The 6,000-nt window shown below is 45.5% G+C and overlaps 1 protein-coding gene across 43 annotated transcripts in view; it reads left to right on the top strand.

Annotated features, from left to right (window-relative positions):
• Window positions 1–1,746: 1,746 nt before the first annotated feature.
• NRCAM (neuronal cell adhesion molecule) overlaps window positions 1,747–6,000 on the top strand; it is a 156,493-nt gene continuing 152,239 nt past the window's right edge. For 15 of the 43 annotated variants that reach the window (XM_071803139.1, XM_071803174.1, XM_071803150.1 and 12 more), the window contains exon 1: window positions 1,748–1,903. The gene's annotated coding sequence lies outside the window, so the exon portion shown is untranslated. Of the gene's footprint in view, window positions 1,904–6,000 lie in introns of all 43 variants that reach the window. The other 28 variants (XM_065835974.2, XM_065835914.2, XM_071803252.1 and 25 more) reach the window with 4 other exon arrangements.

Genomic DNA, 6,000 nt, shown 5'->3' with positions numbered 1-6,000 from the left:
GTATTTAAGATTAAACAAATTACTTGGAAAAACAGGAGTTGTATAACAAGAAAAAAATGTAAGAAAACAGAAATAAAGAACATTTAGTTGTACACAGTAAATTCAAGCTCTTACTTCCCTCTCTATATAAAAAGAATTTTCTTCAGATCCATCTAACGATCTTTCCATATTCAATTCTCAAACAATAATATCCTGGCCTCAGATTGATAGGAGCTTGAATATCTCCAAAGTCTGAAGCAGTAGTGTCTGACTTATTGTTTAACCTTTGGATATTTATATGCATGTGCTATATCATTTACAGAATCTGTTATTCATGTAGAGTGTTGTTTTTCAGTAGGTCAGCTGTTCAGATTTAACTTGCCAGAGTCATAATGGAGTTTCTGCAGAGATGCAGGGTAAGGGCTTTTTACTCATCTTAGGCATTGTGTGCTGCACTATTAAGTTATCACTGTAGCATTCACCTTGAAAGCTGTTTCCTGAAATATATAATAAAGAGTTAACCACTATGAAAGTTGCCACCTTGCAAAACACGAAAGGCTATTCCTAAAACGGCTGATCCAAAAGCAAGTTCAGCAGCAGCAGATAATCACATTTACTGCATGTTAAATGTAGAATTGGATTAATTTTGAGCAATATAGGGCATAGTCCATAGAAGTTTCAAAATTGTATTAAAACGCTTTCTGGCATTGAATGAACTGTAAGATGTGGAAGGGAAGGTGAGCATTCGACTGAGAGGTGTGTTCAGCAGAGAGGTTTACTTGAAATAACCCTCACCCGCGACTCTTCTCCAAATGGTCTCATCCAGAGCTTCTCTTCAAGTGGTCACATCTAAGCATCTGACTTCCTGAACTTGTGAACTGGAAATTTAACCTAATTCAATTTTGCTCTGACTGGTGCAGAACGTGCTGGTACGAGCTGTGGGCAGGACGCTGGCCCCGCTATTTGCGGCAGTCCCCAGGACAACAGGCATGCCGCAAGGATTCCACCGCCCCCCAGAAGAAGCCGGCAATGCAACCCTCTGTCTTTCCCAAGTCAGTTTAACTTACTGTATTGTTATACCCACAACGGCCCAACTTATTGGCTTCAATCCTGCAAACACCCCTGTTTTAACTACACACGTATGAACAGCGCAACCGAGTTCAATAGGACTATTCTCGAGCGTAAAACAATATCCTTGTCTCCAGTTTGGGAACTAACTGAAACCATCTATTTAGAGGGGCACTGCCTGGCTAAAATAATGCATCTATTTAAAACGCCGCCTTTGCCAGGGCCCGCAGCGCTGAGGGGGCGGGTGCGGGGGTGCCCGGCGAGTGCTCGGCTGCTCCGGCCGGGGAGGGCAATGGATCGCCCGCCGCCGCCCGACACCGGCGCGGGGGCTGCTCGGCCGGGCCGGGGGCCGGGTCGCTGATCTCCCACAACCCGCAGAAGGGGCGGCGGTTACGCGAGTTTGCGGCTGGGAAGGCAGAGACCTGGCACCGCCTGCAGGTCCGCTCGCAGAGCACGACGACGATTTTACCCCCATTTTCACCCGGGGGCGGAGAGACTGAGAGAGGGGGGAGGGTCGGCAGGAGGGCCGGGGCTCACTCCCTGCCCGGCGGTGCCGCGGGGCGATGCCCAAGATGGAGCCGCCGCCCCAGGTGCGACCGCCCCGCTCCGCGGCCAGCGCGGCCCCGCCCCCGCCCCCTGCCGCGCGCGGCCCGGCGCAGCTCGCGCGGACGCGCGCCTTCCCCGCCCCCCGCGGGAGCGCGCCCCGCGGTACGGCGGGGGCGGGGGTGCCGGGGAGGTGATAGGCGCGGGAGCGCGCCTGGCTCGGCTCTTCTCGCCGGGCTGACGAGCGGGCAGGAGGAGTGCGGTCGCGGGTCCCCTTCGACCCTCTCCCCGGGCGGAGGGGCTGCAGCTTCCCGTGAGTACCGGCCTGAGCGTCCCTGCCACCGCGCCGCGGTTCAGGCTGTAGGAGGTGTCGCGCCCGCCGCCGCACCGGCAGCCTCTGTGCTGGCAGCCCCTGTGCCGCTGCCGCGCTGTGCGGCCGCCCCGACGGTGAGGAGCCGCCGTCTGTGCCGGCTCTGCCGTCCGTGCTGGGGATGCTCTGAGAGGACGGGCGAGCGGGGCGCGGAACCTCCCCCATGCTCCCCGGGCAGCAGCGGCAGGTGCCCGATGCACAGAGACCTTGTGCGGGCGCAGCCGACAGCGGCCGTGAGGAGGCACCTGGCGAGCCTGCTCGGCGCCGCGGGCGCTTTGTTGCGGCGGCCGGTGGGGACCACCCGGGGGCGGGCTGGGTGGCCCCGGCGCGTCGCAGCCGCGGAGCGTCTCTGCCCGGCCGGGCACGCTCCGTGGCTGCAACGCGCCCACATCCCTCAGCGGGTTGGTCGCCATTTCGTGCGCTGGCCGGCGGGGGCGAGGGCCCGGCGAGGGCGGCGTGTGCGGGAGGGAGCTGTCTGTGCTGAACCGCCGCGGGCCGGGCTGCGGCTTACGCGTCCATTTATCAGCTCTTTTAAAAATATACGCATTTATTTATTTATTTTCCCTTCCACGCTTTGCTTCTTGCAGCAAGTAGCAACGGCGATTTTGTATAGATATAAAATAGCTAAAATGTGTCCGGATCCCTGAGCTGTTCCTGATTGCCCTTGTCTTGCCCCCCCTCTCTCTCGATTGCGATTAATGCAGGAAATTGCAACGAATTCTAAGCAGCAGATACACTTGCTCTTTGGTTGAAAAAGTAATAATTAACGAAATCCTCAGCTGCTGCTGAACTCCTCAGCACAGATGTATTAGTTTGGAAGTCTGAAATGTGTTTAAACCACGGCTTTGAAGTCAAAGTGTAAACAGTACCTGATTAATAATGCCAAGCTGTTTAAATATTTAAGATAATAGTGTGCTTCAGCCCAGTCAATAAGGCTGTTCCATATTGACAAGTAAGCTGTTAAAGGAATGCTGTGTTTTAGCTGTCTGTATAGTTATATTAAACAATGAAAAATGTGAAATGTAACTATACAGTAGTAGGACTTATAGATCAAATAAGATGTTCTTTTATCCATAAAGATCCAGCTTTTCACTGTTCCTTCGAAACAACCTCCTACTGAGTCAAGAAGGCAGTATTATCCACCCGAGTTTCTATTTCTTTTAACACTCCCTGTTTTTGAGTATTTCTTTATCTGTTTCTGGGTATTAAGATACATTTTGATTTGTAAGTATATTATAGAAAAGGTAGATTAAACTTGCAAACTTCATTGCATCTAACAGGTGCATTATTACTAATTTCACCTTCTTCCATAATTTAACATAATGTGATAGTTTATGGATAGTAATTAGATGTGCCTGTGCATGGAATAGGTCACTATACAATGTCAGAAGCATACGGACTTTATTGAGTTTGAGAGCAGTGTATATGCCAAGAAATGCATCTTACTGGTATTCTTTGGCAAAGGATATCAGCTGGAAAGAGAAAGATACTGTAGTGTTACATACTAGCTCAAAGGACCTAGAAGTCAGAAAACTGACTTGCAGATGCAGCATATTTTTAATATCTGGCTAACCTGTCTGATATTACCATTTGTATGAATATGCCTCAGGCATTTGTTTAGTTGATGGTGGTCCTTTGTTTTGAATAGAAATTGTAAAGAAAGTGACCAGAGTTGCTAAAGAGTTTGATACCGAAGTCTGTGAAAGTTACAAATTTAAATTTTGAAGTACTGTGGAATCATCTTGGGTGTCTAAAATTAGCTGTCAGACTATATCAATACAGAATTGGGGAAGTACAGTATTCTGAGAATATTGAATGTAAAGACGCAAAACCAGAAAGCTGCTTGGGGCTGACAGAACTTAGGATCCATTGAATGAATTCACGTTCTACATTGTGCAAAGGCAGTGTAGCTAAAACAAAACTGTACAGCTGTGTGACCACATCTGATGTCAGGGTAGTGTGTACCAGCTGATGGATGATGGAGCTGAAACCCTCTTCACAACTCGCAGGATAAATCCACAATTGACCATAGTTGTATTGATATCTTAGTTCTGTAATTTGTCTTAGTGGCCACAGTAAAAATACTCAAACATAATAATGTTCAAGGTGAATGAGATCACCAAAGTCTGAGCCTTAGTTATCATTCCTTATTTTCTTGCAGAAAGTGTAATATTTATCGCATTTGCCACGGTTGGTGAATGGGTTGTTTTTTGTTTTGTTTTGTTTTGTTTTTTTTTTTTCTTTTTTTATAAGAAGTATTGTAATAAGAAAATTCAGCTTTTTGAAATGGTCTTTTTTTTCAGGAAATGAAATAACAAATCCAGTGGATGCTTACTGATACCTCCTGCTAGGTTGTTGTGCTTTGGTGTTCCTCTCTGGTAGCCAAAAGCTGAGAGCAGAAGCTTTAGTAACCAAGTTAGAATTTCTTAGGGTTGATTAGATGTGTCTCTTAATTGACAGATTTTATTGGTTTGAGGATTCTGATTTAAAGTCAGGAAAAGGTAGTGTCCCCATTCTTCTTCTTGTAGTAGAATTACTCTCCATGGTATCTGGACGTAAAATTTACTGAATACACAAGGGATTTGGGGTTTCGTTAAGAGATTATTGCACAGCTCAAATAGCTCAATCAGCCTAAAAATTAAATCTGTTTTGCCTGTGGCCATGGAATTGCTGTTAGTCTGTAGTTTTATTCAATTGTACCAAATCACCTTGAATTGCAATTACTTACCTTTCATTATATTGGAATAGTACAGTAAAGCTGCTATTCGGTTTTCACTGGATGTGTTCATTTTGTTATGCTTTATGAACAGAGCTGGTAAAATGGGAACCTATACAGAGAAAGTACATCTTGATAATGTAAGCTGAGGGAATAATGTAGGAGGCTGTCTGCTGGGCAATATGCAATGAATTTGATTTTGCCTTCCTGAGTGGGCTGATAGTATTCAAAAAATTCAGTTATAATTTCTCCGCAGTGATAATTTGTTGCATTTTAAATTGGTAACTATGTGTATTGCCTATTCAGTTTAGTATGAATGATAGTGTAACTTATGCATTCGTGAACATTGTCTTGTAAATATACTATAAGGGAATTTGTAAAGAGTTAATCTCCAATAATAAGATTAACACGATGCCCTGTAAGTTTTGTCCTGCTGTTTGTTAACCAGGAGAGGATAGTTGCAAGCTAGCTATCTTGCTTTCTTCTGAGCTACTGGAGGCTGGCTGAGCTTCCAGTTATTTACCTCAATAGAAAACTGAAAGGGAAAAAGTGAACAAAGGAGGTCTGTTTTGCCTGTCCCACTTGCTGGGCTGTTGTCTTTGCCCTTTTCAGTGAAGGAGGGGGTAGAGCTGGGTCAAAGTTGAAGAACACTGAAAAGGAATTCAAGTCTTATATTGAAATGTGAATGATAGCTTAGTTTGAGTGCCGAACACATTTGTTTGCATTAATTTTTTTTCTGTCTGTGGAAGCCTTAACTGACAGATGGTGATGGACTGACATATACACTGCTAGAAGGTGCAGCTAGAGATGTGTTCAGACCCCGATTAAGATGATCAGTAAACAAGTACATATCTGATGAGACTTTTAATACTGGAGATAGTGATGCTAGACACTGTGTGACACACTAGACATTTGATTGTGTGAATTAAGGGCAGGCCCCTGCAGCTGGCATACATTCAGACTTACTTGTCTGGCCTAATTGCATTGCAAATACTCCTCTGGATTGCTCTTTAGCTTCTCCATTCTAGTAAATGTTGAATAAGTACAGAAATGTTCATCTGGATCCTCTATTAACTGTTGTAAGAAGCTTTCAATTTTTTTTTTGTTTTGCTCTGTGAATCAGGGTAAATGTATCTTAGTATTCGTTTTGTGAATACGCTGTTTTCCTACACTGTTTCGGTTTTGAAATGGCTCAATTCATAATGTGGTTACAGCTTTCCCCTTGTTAACTTTTTAGTATGGAAGCATAACAGCTTGAATTATAAAATGTTTCTGTAAGAGCTCACAGTACCCCCATTCTACTTTAAGCAACCCAGCTTTATAT

The sequence above is a fragment of the Patagioenas fasciata genome, chromosome 1 (assembly GCF_037038585.1).
Source record: "Patagioenas fasciata isolate bPatFas1 chromosome 1, bPatFas1.hap1, whole genome shotgun sequence".
In the NCBI taxonomy this organism is placed as follows: Eukaryota; Metazoa; Chordata; class Aves; order Columbiformes; family Columbidae; genus Patagioenas; species Patagioenas fasciata.
Note: the sequence above shows the minus strand (reverse complement) of the source record. Positions and strands in the feature narration are given on the sequence as shown.